Source organism: Carassius gibelio, chromosome A13, assembly GCF_023724105.1.
Source record: "Carassius gibelio isolate Cgi1373 ecotype wild population from Czech Republic chromosome A13, carGib1.2-hapl.c, whole genome shotgun sequence".
In the NCBI taxonomy this organism is placed as follows: domain Eukaryota; kingdom Metazoa; phylum Chordata; class Actinopteri; order Cypriniformes; family Cyprinidae; genus Carassius; species Carassius gibelio.
The window spans coordinates 172634-191740 of NC_068383.1; the positions used below are offsets into that span (position 1 = coordinate 172634).

Consider the following 19107-nt stretch of genomic DNA (forward strand, 5'->3'; position numbering starts at 1 on the left):
TAAAACAATAAAATAAATTTACTGGTTCCTTTTTTACTGTTATTTCAAAAAATCACCACGACAAAACCATTTAAGCTATCCAAATTCATTCGCAACTGTTCTGTTTATTCTTTAACCCCTTACTAGTAACCCCCCTTTTTTGGCATGGAGACCGAAATTACATACCCAAAATAAAAAGGTTTCTGCTCATGATTCTTTCTGACTAGATACATATTCAACATATGTTCACAAAGCTGACACTTTAAAGTTTACTGTTCAGGAATCAGAATCACTCAGACTGTTATGATAATAGAGATATATAAGCTCAAACATAAAAACAAAAATAAAAATATTAAAAACATATTTTTTAAATGTATTTAAAAAAATGTTGATGTAGGAAATGAGTTTGAAAACACAGTGTAGCTAAGGCCACAAGTCTTCCAAGACTTCATAAAAAATTTCATAATCGAATCTGTAAAACTGTGAATTTTATGAAATATTTTCTAAGGCCATGTCATGTGTGTTTTTAGAGAAGGCTAATCAGATTGATTTATGGCCCTTGTCATCTCTGTAAGATCTCACATGTAAACTTTCCTGTGCTCTTTGTGTATGTTTCACTGTAGAAAACTGCCCGAATCATGATTGTATTGTTCTCACCAAACGGTTCTTTCACACCTCCGCCAAGTATGACACATTATCCGCATTATTCTTTTATCATTATTCTTTTGTTTTTATTCCACCTTTATTAGCCTTGATTGTGGTTTTTCAGGCTTTACAAAGCAACAAAGCAGCGATCTCACTTCAGTCTCTCTTTGCATTTAGCCCTTATTTATCAAAAGTCTTACTATAAAAATACAACAAAACATTTTCTTACGACCTTACGTGAATTATTGAGACAAAAATGCATTATGAAGAAGAAAAGCACCTGCTATTAGTAGCATTGGTGCTAACGTTAGCATCAAGCTACATCTGACAATTTATGAAATTATTAGTACACTTTTACTCAAAACTCACTTTAAACCCCGATCGAGTGTTTATAATAACTTCCTTTAGCGATCAGGGGTGGAATTTGGTCGTTTACTGTTGTAAAAATATGTTATTTGTTGCCTTTTTCATCGCTGCACAAGTTAGCATTTCCGATGTACATTTTCGATTTTTTTTATAAAAACGCCCCAGATCTCAAGAAATTCTCATACCAAGCTTTACTATCGTAATCGCGGGTTTATTATTCGGATATTTTGTGTGTACAGAGGTGTTTCAGTGTTGTTTTGGCAAGATAACTACCAGGAAGTGTGCAGGAAGCATGTGACACGATGGGGCGGTGTCCAGATATGAAACTCTAAGATTGATGTTTGAAAGACCCAATCAGAGTCTGAGTCACACACCGCACGAGCTGTGACTACTGCACGCACACAGAGATCGCTGGGAGAGGCTGTTTATCATCTGATCGCGTAAATCCGTGGAAAATGAATAGAAATGACGATTCTGTCTGAAGAAATATGAAGTAAACATCAGTAAATATATCCATATATCTCCGCAGATATGCATCTTTGGTCTGTAAATCCTTATTGACGCTGTTCAGTGAGTCTATGTGAACACAAATAAACCGCTCTTGACGTGACTGAATATGAGTGAGTTGTGAATTTCTATTCAAAATGTGGCATAATACGGATTTATTATTTTGCACTCCTGACATAAATCACTAAATATCTGTCACTGCAACAATGTTTTATCAAAATATTGGTCAAATATCGAAGCTTGAGTCTTTAAACTTTCCATTGATGCACAGTTTGTCCAGATGAAGTAAGACAGTGATGTTTAATGTGCTGTGAAAGTGAAACAATAATAAACTGGGGCCGTCAGCGATGTTAGCACGCAAAGGGGTTAAACAGTGGTAAAAGAGGATGTGGGGCTGAACCTTCAAGAGTCACTCAAAACGTCTCTGTCCATAAAGCCTATTAAGAATTATTCTTAATATACAGTATTTCACAATACTTCAGCACGTTATTCTAATTAAGAGAGGGTCATTTTATCAGTAAAATACATAAAATACATATTTTTCTTTGAAAGATTTCTATAAATGATTTAAATCATACTCGTTTCTACACTAATTATTTAAAAGTAATCCTATATCTTTATCTGGTGGCCATTACTGGTACTAAGAATTTCAAGCTTGATTTATAAGTTATGATAGTTTTAATTTTATGCTGGCTCCTGAACATAATAAAGCTATGAAACTTACTGTGCTTCCTTCAAACGATGACTTCTACGTATATAAAAAATAATGAAGAGTTGGAATGAAAAATTTTAAAGATATAGTAAAATAACTATTGTATTTTTTTATGTTACTTTAATAAATCGCTATGGCCACAACATTTAAGCTATCCTAAACCCATTCACAATTTAACATCTCAGTATATTGGCATCATGTTGAAAAAGTTTGGTGTGAACTACTTGTGTCTTCTTGGAGGAGTATGAATTCATTTACAGGCTGATTTTATCATAAATCCACAATAACATTTCGGAGTTCTGTATCAATCAGTGTTGTTGGTTTATTTTTATTTTTTTATTTTTCATAGGAAGATAACTGACTCTTTACTCTCCTTTTTAATAAATGTGCTTATAAACCAAGAACAAGCTATTTATAGCTGTATTTATAAGCTGCTTACTAATGACTATTAATGTTGGGACAAGACTTTATAAAGCATGAACTGATTATTTACTAATGAGTGCAGTTATTATAAAGTGTTACCAATGCATTTACTAATGTTAATAAATTAGACATTATTTTACAGTGTTATTAAATCCTTTAATGACTTATAAGCATTTGTGAAAGCAGCTTAGTCTTGATCTGTGAGCTGAACAGTTTTACTGTTACATCCCTGAGATTTTTTAAAATTTAGATTCATGTCATGTCACAGGATGGAATAAGTCAGTATCAAATGAGTTGAAATTATTATTTGCAGCACAAATAAGTATTTTTAGAATTTTGTTTTTAATTCCTCAAACTGTCAGAAAAGGATAAGGCCTAAGAGATTTCTTAAGCTGTAATGAAAACAGCACAGTTAGCAACAACAACAAAAAATAACAATTTAAAATAAAATAAAAATTTCTGGTGATTAAAGAGATGATTAAGTCTCTCTCTCTCATTGTGTCTGCCACTCAGCTCATGCCCATCCCCCACTCACACACACACACACACACACACACACACACCCAGTCAGCACACATACATTCCTCAAACAGAGGGACAGAGTGAGTTGAGATGTCTGAGTTTTTTTAATTTTCTTTTAATCATACAGTGTCGTAAAGTCATGAAACTATGCATATGTCCTCAGAATGATTTGATCTCTCTATGAAAAAATGTTTTTAAGTGTTTTGAAGCTGCAATTTAAAAATACAAGACAATTAATGATTCCCTTTTTACTGTCATTTCAAAAAATCACCACGACAAAACAGTTCAAGCTAACCAAAATCCGTTCGCAATTTAAGTGCAATTTAACATTTCCTCTGAGGAGTATGCATTAAATCACAGCTCAATTAAAAAAAAAAAAACATTCAAATCAAAATAGCCGACTTCCTGTTGGTCGTAGCTGATGACTGTGAATTAGAAAGTTGTGCGTCTTGATAAGAACAATTTATGTACCAAGTTTGGTGTCTGTAGCTAAAACTAACCCCCCCACTTTTGACAAAATGTGGCGCTATAGCGTGCCTCCTTCACGCCCTTTTAAAAGCTTTTGCCATTGTCTAGCTATCACTTATACTGATATGTGTTTTGAGTTTCATGTAAATCTGAGGTTGTTGTCTGCCTCAAACTCACCATAACAGAAGATTCAAGTTTGACACGTTGCCATGGCAACAGCATATTAGATATCAATATCCCCACAACAGATTTACATCGGCCGTGTTTTGTCATTATTCTGATGAAGTTTTAAGTAAATCGAGTAAAAATAAGATGCTGAATTCAAAACATTTTGAATATGACTAACTTCCTGCTGCCAGGTGGTGGCGCTATAATGTTGACTCTTAATAATCACATATATACGATCGGTATCATACAACGAACAAACCAATGAAGTTTGATCAAATTCAGGAAATGTATGTGGATGTTATTAGACATTTCCTGTTTCTCATTTCTCGCCATAATTTCCACGCCTCGCCATGGGCAAACTGTTCGAGATATCAAAAATCCCCTCACAATTTTTCATCCTCAATGTCTTGCGATCATGTTCACCGAGTTTCGTGGCGAACGGGTTGAAAACCTCAGAGGAGTATTTCAAACTCCAGAGCATGCTTTTTTTAAACAGCCCTGAATAGCTGACTTCCTGTTGGGCGGAGCCTATGACATAAAGTGTGAAAGTTGTTCGGCTCAATGAGATCTACAAGTGTACTGAGTTTCATATAAATACATGCAAGTGTGTGTGAGCTATGGTTCAAGATTTCTGAAGGTGTTCCAGGGGGCGCTGTAGAGTCCCTGTGCCACGCCCGGGTCCCAGCCTCTGCAGCGTCCTGATGGCCGCAGATTCCAATGTGTGTGCCAATTTTCAAGAGTTTTTGAGCATGTTAAGGCCCCTAAAAACCCCCGGAAGGTTTAATAAAAAATAAAAAAAATAATAAGAAATATAGCTGCAAGCAGCGATGGCGGGCTCAAGCCATCAGTGCAACGCCACCCCGGTGGCATCAGGAAAACTGTGCCAAGCGGACATAAGCATTTACAGTAACCCTCGGGCAATAAAGTTTTATGGGATATGGCAGTTAAAGGGTTAATCCGATCCATCTAGACTTTGAAATCACATACACAGAACAATATATATAACTTTAGTAACACTTTATTTTAATATATATAAAAAATGTATAAGGTGTCCATCGTAGCTGACACCTAAATGAACACATTACAATTGTTTATGACTGCAAGTCTTTTCCCTCAAATGCTATTCTTCAAATTTGCGTTTGAGCCCATGTGAAAAAGTAGCATAATTTACATATGACTTACAGTTTGTTTTAATAAATATCAAACAATTCAATTTAATTGTGAATTATAGCTGTCACCTAGATGAACATTTACAGTTGTTTTTATGACTGTAAGTCATTCTCTTCAAATGCTACTGATGTTAGAAAAGTGTATAACAATATCACATGTAACTTTAGAGACGGTCCCTAAATTTAAGACTCTCGAATGTCCAATGTCAAGCCAACTTTATGCCTGTTTTTGTTTTGTTTTTTACTTTATTTTTCTTTTTTCTGTGCCGGATTGCTGATGTCCTTTACCCGGGCATAGATGTCCATCCATCAATTATGAACATTCATCCGCAAATGTCCGAGCGGTCGCAAGCGCGCATGGGAGAATGGCGCATGTTTTTTTTTTATTAATTTTTTTTTATGAGCAACTGGGATGGTGCCCCCTCTGGGAGTTGGTGCCCTACGAAGACTGCATACTCTGCATATAGGGATTGGAGGTACTATCTGGAAGATATATTCCTCAAACCGTCGTACAATAGGAGGTGATGCTAGTACTTCAAGAATCTCTCAAAACCGTTCTCTCAAAATCTGTTCATAAAGCCTATATATAAAGTCTTAATATAGTATTCCACAATATGTTGTGCTATTCTAATATTATTGCGTTTTTTTATTGACATTGTTATTTACTGTTATTTTTTGTTTTAATATTGTTACTGTTGTTACTTGCTGTAAGGTGACCTTGAGTGGTTTGAAAGGCGCATTAAATAAAATGCATTATTATTATTATTATTATTATTATTATTAGCTGTACACTTGATAGAAAACTTAAATATAAAATTATGCAATTGTATATATATATATATATATAGTGTAAAGTTTTCTTTTATTGCATCTTGAAATAAATGTTTCTGAGTTCTGTGTTTGTTTATTTTTTTATTATTTTTTTAGGAAGATTACAGCCTTTAATCTCCTCAAAATAAATGTGCATATAAACCATGAACAATTTAATTATAGCTGTATTTATAAAATGTTTACTAATGACTATTAATTTTGGGAGAAGGCTATATAAAGCAGCAACTGTTGATGTTGAGGCCTAAGATATTTCTTAAGCTGTAATGATGAAAAAACAACAACAACAACAACACAAAATTACTTTTTTTTTTTCTGCTGGTGATTAAAGAGATGTTAACTCTGATATGTTTCTCTCTCTCTCTCTCTCTCTCTCTCTCAATAATTTATTAGTGTTTTGTAATGATTTTATTGACCTATAATTCTGGTGATTAAAGAGATGATTAAGTCTCCCTCCCTCTCTCTCTCTCTCTCTGACACCAAGCCCATCCCCTCTCCCACACATTCACACAAACTCAGCACACACACTTAACATACACACACTTAACACACAAACACACACATTACCCACAGTGACAGTGACATCAGATGTATAATAGTTTTTTAATTTTCTATCATCCATATAGTGTTGTATAGTCATGAAACTATGCATATTTCCTCAGCATGACTTCTATGTGTAAATTTTTTTTGAAGTGTTTAGAAGCTGCACTTAAAAAAATAAAAGACATTTACCGGTTCCTTTTTTACTGTTATTTCAAAAAATCACCACGACAAAAACGTTCAAGCTATCCAAAATTCATTCGCAATTTAAGTTCCTCAATGTTTTTTCTTAATGTAGACAAAGTTTGGTGTGTATAGTGTACTTCCCCTGGGAGGAGTATGCATTAATTCACAAAAGAAAATTCCCAAAAATCCATATTCAAGTCAAAATAGCCAACTTCCTGTTGGTCATAGCTTATGACTGCGAATTAGAAAGTTGTCCGTCTTGATAAGAACAATTTATGTACCAAGTTTGGTGTCTGTAGCTAAAACTAACCCCCCCACTTTTGACAAAAGGTGGCGCTATAGAGTGCCTCTTCCACGCCCTTTTAAAAGCTTTTGCCATGGTCTAGCTATCTTTAATACTGATATCTGTTTCGAGTTTCATGTAAATCTGAGCTAGTTATCTGCCTAAAAATCACCAGAACAGAACATTCAAGTTTGACACGTAGCCATGGCAACACTATATTAGATATAAATATCCCCACGACAGATTTTCTTCGGCCGTGTTTTGTCATTATTCTGATGAAGTTTGAAGCAAATCAAGTAAAAATAAGATGCTGAATTCAAAGCATTCTGAAAATGATTCACTTCCTGCTGCCAGTTGGTGGCGCTATAACTTTGACTCCTAATAGTCACATATATACGATCGGTATCATACAACGAACAAACCAATTAAGTTTGATCAAATTCAGCAAATGTATGTGGATGTTATTATACATTTCCTGTTTCTCATTTCTCGCCATAATTTCAACGCCTCGCCACGGGCAAACCGTTCGAGATATCAAAAATCTCTTCGCAATTTAGCATCCCCAATGTCTTGAGATCGTGTTCACCGAGTTTTGTGTTGAACGGGTGGAGTTCCTCAGAGGAGTATTTCAAATTCCAGAGCATGTGTTTTTCATAAAACCCTAAATAGCCAACTTCCTGTTGGGCGGAGCTTATGACATGCAGTGTGAAAGTTGTTTGGTTTGATGAGTTATATATATTTACCAAGTTTCATATGTATACGTGCAAGTATGCATGATATATGGCCCTCGGTACTACAGGGGGCGCTGTAGAGCCCCTGTGCCACGCCCGTGTATCAGACTCTGCCCGGCCCTAAAGGCCGCAGGTTCCAAGGTGTGTGCCAATTTTCAAGAGTTTTTGAGCATGTTAAGGGCCCCAAAAGCCCCCGAAACCTTAGAAAAAAAATTTGAAGAATAAAGAAAAAAAGAAATAAAGAAAATTAAAGCTGCAAGCAGCGATGATCGGGCCCTCGCACCCGGGCTCACCGCCAGCAAGCGGCTTCAGTAAAAAAAGCGAACGGCGAGAAATATGCATTTAAAGTCGTAAATATAAGTGGAATATGTCAAAGTCATTTATATGTGCCAATCTTCTTTTTGCCAGCAGGTGGCGCTATCATTATAATGGAATATTTTCCTTCAGATGTGTTCAGGCCAAGACTCTTATCAAACATTTGAAGTTTGGGGAAGATCGAATATTTTATGCCTGAGTTACAACAACTTCTCTTCCTATGGCGAGACATCAATTTTGTCATGGCGCCATGGACACGACCTTTAACAAAAACTCAAGATAGACTGACCACGAAAAAGACATTAATGTCAAAATATTTCTAGGAGTAGTTTGTCGCAGTGTAAAATATGACACTTCCTGTTGCCAATAGGGGGCACTATATATCTTTGTTGTTCTGTCCTTTCATCTGCTCACTGCATTTGTTAACTGTGTCTTACAAGTGGTTTTTAAAAGTAAAAATTACTTCAATTTCAGTCTCTTTCAATATAAGTGTTTATATAAATGTTAATTAAAGCTTAGTTAAAATATTTTAATACATTATTAATAATATTTTTTTTTATTACATTTTTATTTTAAAATTAGTTTATGTACTGTGAAAAAACATAAATAATAATATTTTTAATGATAGGAATAACTAACATAAAAAAGATTAATAAATTATCTGAAAAATAGATTGTTCCTTGTTAGTTCATGTTAGTTAATGCATTAACTAATGTAAACCAAAGAGAGCTTATTCGCACTTTTCATGATCTATAACCATTTTTAAAAATACTTTTATTGATCTATAAACATTTCTGAAATTATTATATAAAACTATATTACCAGTAAAATTAGCTTTTTAAAATACATTTTGTTTTACTTTGAAAGAAGTTTTTTTTTTGCTTTTTTTTTGCTTTGCTAAAGCAGCATGTATCAGAGGACACGTTTTTGATCAAAGTAAAGGAAATGTGCATGCAAGCGGAGAGATTCATGCTCGCACATTATTTTAATGTGTTTTTGCGTAACAATAACATGCTCTCGCTACTGCGTCTGCACCACATACACATACTGTATACACTCTGCAAACAGTGAACCTGTATAATCTATAACAAATCTATTTCAACACCTGAAGCATCGCTACAATGAGCTCTATGACCAATGCATGACAAGAAGACATGCCTAAAAATTCAGCACTCCTGAATATGAGTTTTTCACTTCCAGCCATCGAGGACAATTATATATATCACTCATAAATCATGAAATACCAGATCTATAGTATTTATTAAGATTGATGTGATTTGAAATTGGTAAAATGTACTTGGAAAAAAATGTCATCAGAATATCAACGTGCCTTATTATTATGTACTTTGTGAAAAAGCATTTTTAACAATTTTATTGATCTATAAGCATTTGTAAAATATGTTTGCCTGCATTACAGCTTAGTCTTTATCTGTGAGCTGAACTGTTTTACTGTTAAATCAGCAAGATTGTGTAAATTCAGGTCATGTCATGTCATGTCATGTCACAGAATGGCTGTCATAGGTCAGTATCAAATAAGTTTAAAATTATTATCAGAATAAAAAAATATATACAAGTCATCGTGTATGTATTTTTAAAATCTTTTTTTATTTTGCAATTTACATAATTCTTAACCTAATTATATAAAATAATTTTGTCTGAGCCCTACAAATTGTACTAGGTTTTTTTCGTCCCTAAAAATGATAGAAAATGATAGAGAGATTTCTTAAGCTGTAATGATGAAAAAAATCAACAACACACAATTACAGTTTTTTTTTCTGGTGATTAAAGAAATGTTAACTCTCTCTCTCTCTCCCTATCTCTCTCTCTCTCTCTGTCAGGCAGGTCCTCAAGCACCCCCCCCCCTTTCCCTCACACAGAGAGAATGCCAGAGAGTGAGATCAGATGTCTGACAGTTTTATAATTTTATTTTAATTTTACAGTGTTGTAAAGTCGTGAAACTATACATATTTCCTCAGAATCGCATGTTCTCTAAATGAAAAATGGTTTTGAAATGTTTGGAAGCTGCAATTTAAAAATACCAGACAATTAATGTTTCCCTTTTTACTGTTATTTCAAAAAATCACCACGGCAAAACCGTTCAAGCTATCCAAAATCCATTCGCAATTTAAGTTCCTCAATGTTTTTTCAACATGTAGACAAAGTTTGGTGTGTATAGTGCACTTCCCCTGTGAGGAGTATGCATTAATTCACAGCCGAATTTGCCAAAAATACATATTCAAATCAAAATAGCTGACTTCCTGTTGGTCGTAGCTTATAACTGTGAATTAGAAAATTGTCCGTCTTGATAAGAACAATTTATGTACCAAGTTTGGTGTCTGTAGCTAAAACTAACCCCCCCACTTTTGACAAAAGGTGGCGCTATAGAGTGCCTCCATCACGTCCTTTTAAAAGCTTATGCCATTGTCTAGATATCATTAATACTGATATGTGTTCTGAGTTTAATGTAAATCTGAGCTTGTTGTCTGCCTCAAAATCACCATAACAGAATATTCAAGTTTGACACGTTGCCATGGCAACACTATATTAGATATCAGTATACCCACAACAGATTTACATCAGCTGTATTTTGTCATTATTCTGATGAAGTTTGAAGCAAATCGAGTAAAAATAAGACGCTGAATTAAAAGAATTTAGAAAATGACACACTTCCTGCTGCCAGTTGGTGGCGGTGTAACTTTGACACCTTATAGTTACATATATGCGAGTAACATATTACAATGAACGAACCGATGAAGTTTGATGAAACTGAGGAAATGTATGCGGATGTTATTAGGCACTTCCTGTTTCAAATTTTGTGCCCTAATTTCAACGCCTCACCACGGGCGAACAGTTCGAGATATCAAAAATCCCCTCGCAATTTTTCATCCTCAATGTCTTGAGATCATGTTCACCAAGTTTTGTGGCGAACGGGTGGAAAACCTCAGAGGAGTATTTCAAATTCCAGAGCATGCTTTTTTTAAACAGCCCTGAATAGCTGACTTCCTGTTGGGCGGAGCCTATGACATAGGGCATGAAAGTTGTTCGGCTCAATGAGATCTATAAGTGTACTGAGTTTCATATAAATACATGCAAGTATGTGTGAGCTATGGTTCAGGATTTTCTGAAGGTGTTCCAGGGGGCGCTGTAGAGCCCCTGTGCCACGCCCGGGTTCCAGTCTCTGCGGCGACCTGATGGCCGCAGGTTCCAATGTGTATGCCAATTTTCAAGAGTTTTTGAGTATGTTAAGGCCCCCAAAAACCCCCGGAAGGTTAAAAAAAAAATAAAAAATAATAAGAAATATAGCTGCAAGCAGCGATGGCGGGCTCAAGCCACCAATGCCATCGCCACCCCGGTGGCATCAGGTAAACTGTGCCCAGCGGGCACATGCATTCACAATATCCCTCTGGCAGTGAGGTTTTAAAGGATATGGCAGTTAAAGGGTTAATCCGAATCATCAAGACTTTAAAATCACATTCACAGAACAATATATATAACTTTAGTGACACTTTACAATAATATTTAATTTCTAAACATTATGTTAACATGAACAATATTTATATAGCATTCATTCATGTCAGTTAATATTCCAAACTTAAACATTAAAACATTGTTTTATTGTGATTTTTTTTCCAAGCACATTTTACCAATTCCAAACCATATCAATCTTAATAACTACCATTATTTTTTATTTAATCATTTATGATTGCTATACAATAGTCCAGGAAAGCTGGAAGAGAAAAACTCCTTATTTTCATGTGTGCAGAATTATTGGGCATGTTTTCTTTTACAGATGAAATGCGCTAAAAAAAGAGTTTTAACTCTGTAAAGCCTGTGAGAAATATCAAACACAAATGCAATACAGAAATTGATAAGTTTTGGCCATTGTACAAAAAATGCTGACTGGGTCATGAGGTCAGAAAAGAAGAAGAAAAAAACAGGTCAAGAAGAACTGACAAAAAGAATTGCAAAATAATTAGGAATTAATGTGAAGATTAATTTTTTGTCAATTCTGCAAGACAGACTTTCAGGAAAGGAGGTGGAATAAAAAAGAGCTCCTAAATCTTAATCCCGGATTCTGGAAGATATATTCCTCAAACCATGGGACAAGAGGAGGTGGTGCTGGTCCTTCACGAGTCACTCTAATCTGTTCATAAAGCCTATATATAAAGTCTTAATATATAGTATTTCACAATACTTCATGGTATTCTAATTAAATAATTTTTTTGAATCTTAGATCTCTCAGAACCTGACACAGAGTAATTCTGGAGACTCCAGGAAAGTGGCAGTTCTGTAAAATGTTGGCGCTGGAGACTAAATGCTCCCTGATAGTTTCACACCTAATTCACTTACACACACACACACACACATTACCCACAGTGACAGAGGGACACAGTTACATCAGATGTTTGATAGTTTTTTAATTTTCTATCATCCATATAGTGTTGTATAGTCATGAAACTATGCATATTTCCTCAGAATGACTTGTCTTCTATGTGTACATTTTTTTGAAGTGTTTAGAAGCTGCACTTTAAAAAAATAAAAAGACATTTACTGGTTTCTTTTTTACTGTTATTTCAATAAATCACCACGACAAAACCATTCAAGCTATCCAAAATTCATTCGCACCTGTTCTGTAAGATAAATTCTTTAAACAGTGGTAAAAGAGGATGTGGGGCTGAACCTTCAAGAGTCACTCAAAACTTATCTGTCCATAAAGCCTATAAAGAATTATTTCTTAATATACAGTTCACAATACTTCAGCTTGTTATTCTAATTAAGTGAGGGTCATTTTATCAGTAAATACATAAAATTCATATTATTTTTCTTTGAAAGATTTCTATAAATGATTTAAATTATACTCGTTTCTACAATAATTATTTAAAAGTAATCCTATAGCTCCATCTGGTGGCCATTATTGGTACTAAGAATTGCAAGCTTGATTTATAAGTTATGATAGTTTTAATTTTATGCTGGCTCTTGAAAATGATAAAGCTATGAAACTTACTGTGCTTCCTTCAAATGATGACTTCTACATATATAAAAAATTATGAAGAGTTGAAATGAAAAATTTTAAAGATATCGTAAAATAACTATTGTATTTTTTTATGTTATTTTAATAAATCGCTATGGCCACACCATTTAAGGTATCCTAAACCCATTCGCAATTTAACATCTTCAGTATATTAGCATCATGTTGAAAAAGTTTGGTGTGAACTACTTATGTCTTCTCGGAGGAGTATGAATTCATTTTTACATGCTGATTTTATCATAAATCCACAATAAAATTTCTGAGTTCTGTATCAATCTGTGTTGTTGTTTGTTTATTTTTATTTTTTATTTTTTTTCATAGGAAGATAACTGAAAAGATTACTCTCCTTTTCAATAAATGTGCTTATAAACCAAGAACAAGCTATTTATAGCTGTATTAATAAACTGCTTACTACTGACTATTAATATTGGGACAAGGCTTTATAAAGCATAAACTGACTATTTACTAATGAGTGCAGTTATTATAAAGTGTTACCAATGCATTTACTAATGTTAACAAATTAGACATTATTTTACAGTGTTATTAAATCCTTTAATGACTTATAAGCATTTGTGAAAGAAGCTTAGTCTTGATCTGTGAACTGAACAGTTTTACTGTTACATCCATGAGATTTTAAAAATGTAGATACATGTCATGTCACAGGATGGAATAGGTCAGTATCAAATTAGTTGAAATTATTATTTGCAGCACAAATAAGTATTTTTAGAATTTTGTTTTTAATTCCTGAAACTGTCAGAAAAGGATAAGGCCTAAGAGATTTCTTAAGCTGTAATGAAAACAGCAATGTTAGCAACAGCAACAAAAAATAACAATTTAAAATACATTTTTTTTCTGGTGATTAAAGAGATGATTAAGTCTCTCTCTCTCTCTCTCATTGTGTCTGCCACTCAGCTCATGCCCATCCCCCACTCACACACACACACTCACACACACACACATGCACTCAGTCAGCACACATACATTGCTCAAACAGAGGGACAGAGTGAGTTGAGATGTCTGACAGTTTTTTTTATTTTCTTTTAATCATACAGTGTTGTAAGGTCATGAAACTATGCATATGTCCTCAGAATGATTTGATCTCTGTATGAATTTTTTTTAAGTGTTTGGAAGCTGCAATTTAAAAATACAAGACAATTAATGATTCCCTTTTTACTGTCATTTCAAAAAATCACCACGACAAAACGGTTCAAGCTAACCAAAATCCGTTCGCAATTTAAGTTCCTCAATGTTTTTTCAACATGTAGACAAAGTTTGGTGAGTATAGTGAACATTTCCTCTGAGGAGAATGCATTAAATCAGAGCTCAATTTAAATATTCAAATCAAAATAGCCGACTTCCTGTTGGTCGTAGCTGATGACTGTGAATTAGAAAGTTGTCCGTCTTTATAAGAACAATTTATGTACCAAGTTTGGTGTCTGTAGCTAAAATTAAACCCCCCACTTTTGACAAAAGGTGGCGCTATAGCATGCCTCCTTCACGCCCTTTTAAAAGCTTTTCCCATTGTCTAGCTATCACTAATACTGATATGTGTTTTTAGTTTCATGTAAATCTGAGGTTGGTGTCTGCCTCAAACTCATCATAACAGAACATTCAAGTTTGACACGTTGCCATGGCAACGCCATATCAGATATCAATATCCCCACAACAGATTTACATCGGCCGTGTTTTGTCATTATTCTGATGAAGTTTTAAGTAAATAGAGTAAAAATAAGATGCTGAATTCAAAACATTTTGAAAATGACTCACTTCCTGCTGCCAGTTGGTGGCGCTATAACGTTGACTCTTAATAGTCACATATATACGATCGGTATCATACAACGAACAAACCAATGAAGTTTGATAAAATTCAGGAAATGTATGTGGATGTTATTAGACATTTCCTGTTTCTCATTTCTCGCCATAATTTCCACGCCTCGCTACGGGCAAACCGTTCAAGATATCAAAAATCCCCTCGCAATTTTTCGTCCCCAATGTCTTGAGATCATGTTCACCGAGTTTCGTGGCGAACGGGTTGAAAACCTCAGAGGAGTATTTCAAATTCCAGAGCATGCTTTTTTTAAACAGCCCTGAATAGCTGACTTCCTGTTGGGCGGAGCCTATGACAAAGTGTAAAAGTTGTTCGGCTCAATGAGATCTGTAAGTGTACCGAGTTTCATATAAATACATGCAAGTCTGTGTGAGCTATGGTTCAAGATTTCTGAAGGTGTTCCAGGGGGCGCTGTAGAGTCCCTGTGCCACGCCCGGGTCCCAGCCTCTGCGGCGTCCTGATGGCCGCAGATTCCAATGTGTGTGCCAATTTTCAAGAGTTTTTGAGCATGTTAAGGCCCCTAAAAACCCCCGGAAGGTTAAATAAAAAATAAAAAAAATAATAAGAATAATCCTTAGAAGAACAATAGGGCTCTTCGCCCCTTCGGGCTTGAGCCCTAATAATCCTTAGGGGAACAATAGGGCCCTGCGCCCATTGGCTCGGGCCCTAAAAATAATCCTAAGGAAAACAATAGGGCTCTCGCCCTCCAGGCTTGAGCCCTAATAATCCTTAGAAGAACAATAGGGCTCTTCGCCCCTTCGGACTTGAGCCCTAATAATAAACGGAGCAATTCCAATAGGGTCCTCGCACTGCAGTGCTCGGGCCCTAATAAACGGAGCAATTCCAATAGGGTCCTCGCACTGCAGTGCTCGGGCCCTAATAATATAATAATAAGAATAATCCTTAGAAGAACAATAGGGCTCTTCGCCCCTTCGGGCTAGATCCCTAAAAATGTATAGAAGATAAAGTGACAATGATCATGGCCAACTGAACTGAACCGAAAAAGTAATTTTGCCCAAAATTTGCATTAATGATATCTACTGTGTTTTTAGCAAATTACATAAAAAATGTATGATATTTAAATTCACATATCTTTCTATTTTTTCATTATATATATTTTTTTTTTACAAAATCGGTCAAAGTACTTACAGTTGTAAACAAAACTAAACGTTTTTGCCGAAATACAAAAACAACTTTAAATAATTTATACTGCTAGTTTAGCCTTATTTATTTATTATTAGTAGTAGTAGTCGTATTCTTATAAATAGGCCTATATATTGGCAGAAGAACGGATGTCGCGCTGACAATCATAAACAACAGCACGTGGTGTCACAGGCGGTGGTTTTCAGAGTGCACCTGGAAAGACAATAATGGACGACACTCGTCTCATCGTGGAAGTTGAGAAATATCAAGTTCTTTATGATCCACACAATGTACTTTACAAAGACTTGCAGGAGAAGGAAAAGCATGGGATGAAGTTGCAGCGGCTCTTATTGCAGATGGTAAGTAATTTTATAGTGTTTTGGACGCTTTCGCTGGCACACGAGCAAACAACTCAATATTTGATTCAAAATTGATTCAATTGGAACCATTTATTTACAATTTCTAAATTACACATGAGCATACAAATAACAAAAGCAGGAGATACATGCATATACTTATAATAAACAAGTAAATGCTGATTTCAAGATGAGCAGGAAATCAGGCTGTGAACCATTTACAATACACAGAATTTAAAACAGTGTATTAAATTGGTGTAATGATAAAAACTTCCTATTCATCCGGAAGGAGGAGGCGGGAACCGGCGCACTATCAAATGATTTCAATAATTTCAAAAGTAAAAGAAAAGTTTGGAAAGAATCCATCTCAGGATGACATAAATCTGTTTCTGAGCAATATCAACTTACCTCAACTTAACAAACAGCAAATAGATACTCTAGAATTGCCTTTATCAGAACAAGAACTTTCTAATGCTCTTAAACACATGCCCAACAATAAATCACCAGGTCCTGATGGCTTCCCTGCTGAGTTCTACAAACAATTTTGGTCTATCTTATCACCACTCTTCATCCGGTTGATATGCGAATCAAAACAAAAATCAAAACTTCTAGACATCATGAACATAGCCACAATTGCACTCCTCCTCAAACCCAGAAAAGATCCAACATTACCGTCAAGTTATCGCCCAATCTCACTAATTAACATAGACACTAAAATAATTGCTAAAGCTCTTTCCCATAGAATAGAAAAAATCATGCCAACTAGAATCCATCCAGACCAAACTGGTTTTATTTAAGGTAGACAAGCATCAAACAATACCAGCAGACTCATAAACCTAATTCACCACTCATCAATAATCAAAAACAAATCTGTCATAGTCACTCTTGATGCGGAAAAAGTATTTGATAAAGTAAACTGGAAATTCCTGTTTTCCACATTGGAGAGGTTTGGTTTTGGGGAGTAATTCATTAACTGGGTTAAAATTCTCTACACATCACCCTCAGCCACTGTCATTACTAACGGACTAACATCACGCAGCTTCACTCTACACCGGGGAACTAGACAAGGATGCCCACTCTCTCCATCTCTATTTACCATATTCATCGAACCGCTTGCAGCAGCTGTCCGTCAAAACAACTACATCAAAGGAATTCAAACATTAAACATACACCATAAAATAAGTCTTTACGCTGATGATATATTATTATACTTACAAAACCCCCCAAAATCATTACAAGAAACAATAAAACTCATTGATACCTTTTCAAACATTTCTGAATACTCAATTAACTGGAATAAATCGGCTATATTTCCATTAAATTCCGCCAGAGTGGATGTGACATCCCAAACATCACAAATCCCTTTGTGCACCAATTACATCACATATTTAGGAATCAATGTTTCCGCCAAGCTGTCAGAGTTGTTTGTACTTAACTATACCCCATTAATTAAAAAAATAGATGACGTTCTTCAACGTTGGATGAAATTACCATTATAAATCATGGGCAGAATATCAGTAGCAAAAATGTCTATACTCCCAAAAATAAACTACTTATTTTCGATGATTCCAACACAGCCCACTCGAATCTGGTTCAAATCTTTAGATCCAATTATTACAAAATTCTACTGGAAAAACAAGACCCCAAGAATTAAATTAACAACCCTACAGAAACCAAAATCACAAGGTGGATTAGAGGCACCACATTTTTATAATTATTTTCTGGCAAATCAACTCCAAAACATATACAAATGGATTCAACCCAACTCTTCAGAATACACATGGCAAGATATTGAACAATCAATCTGCAAGGACATTAGCATCTCAGAATTACCTTTTCACAGTCAAACAATCAAAAAACATCATTTTTTTTAAAATGCCAACAATAGAAGCAACTCTGACAGCCTGGTGGAAGTTCCATCAGATCACAAATTCCCCACTCATACCATGTAAATACACGCCAATTTGGAATAACCCAGATTTTTTTAGCTAACAAGAAGCCACTAAACTTTCGCACATGGGCAGATAAGGGAATCACACAACTACAGAATATTATTAATAACAACAACCTGGTACCATTTTCCCATATAACCCAGACATACAGCATTGGGAGTAATTGCTTCTTGGAATATTTACAAATCAAATCGTCAATTAAATCAAAATTACGTAACCAACCAATCAATTTAGACCTTTCCCCTCAAATCTCTGAGTTTATTAATATATCTTCCTCCAAAAAATTACTCTCCAAAATATACAAAATGATATCAAAAGCAGACAACGCATTAGCTCTACCTACCACTTTATGGGAATCAGACTTATCCATTACTCCCAATGCTGATTTTTGGACTCAAATTTGCAAAAACATATACTCCATGACTAAAAATGCTAACTTACAACTCATACAGTATAAAGTACTTCACAGAGCTCATCTAACTGGGCAGAAATTATTTAAAATGGGTTTCACCTCAGAGACATGTTCACATTGCACACAAAACACTTCTGACACTTATCTTCACACCTTATGGCATTGCACCTCAATTAAAACATTTTGGGAAAAGGTTACCAACTCACTCTCCAACTTTATGGGATGTCACATCCCACTGTCTGCATACTAGGTGACATATCCACAATAGATATAAATAATTCAAATGGTCAATTACTATTGGTGTTCCTAACTATCACCAAGAGAACTATCCTCATGAACTGGAAATCAAGAAATACCATTTGCATTTCAATGTGGAAAAACGTATTAACTGAATACATCTCTATTGAAGATCCTCTTTGTCTGGAGTCATTCCCCAACAACACCTTCATCAGTACTTAAACAAGAGGTGGGGGTTAGGAAGAGATAGAAATATATATATGCATATATATATTCCTTTTGTTTTTCCAAAGTATGTACTGTGACAC

General features: G+C 35.0%; 1 protein-coding gene across 2 annotated transcripts in view; it reads right to left on the minus strand.

The window, feature by feature from the left end:
• Positions 1-19107, minus strand: part of tcf25 (transcription factor 25 (basic helix-loop-helix)) — a 291833-nt gene that overhangs the window by 17359 nt on the left and 255367 nt on the right. The gene's annotated exons all lie outside the window — the stretch shown is intronic.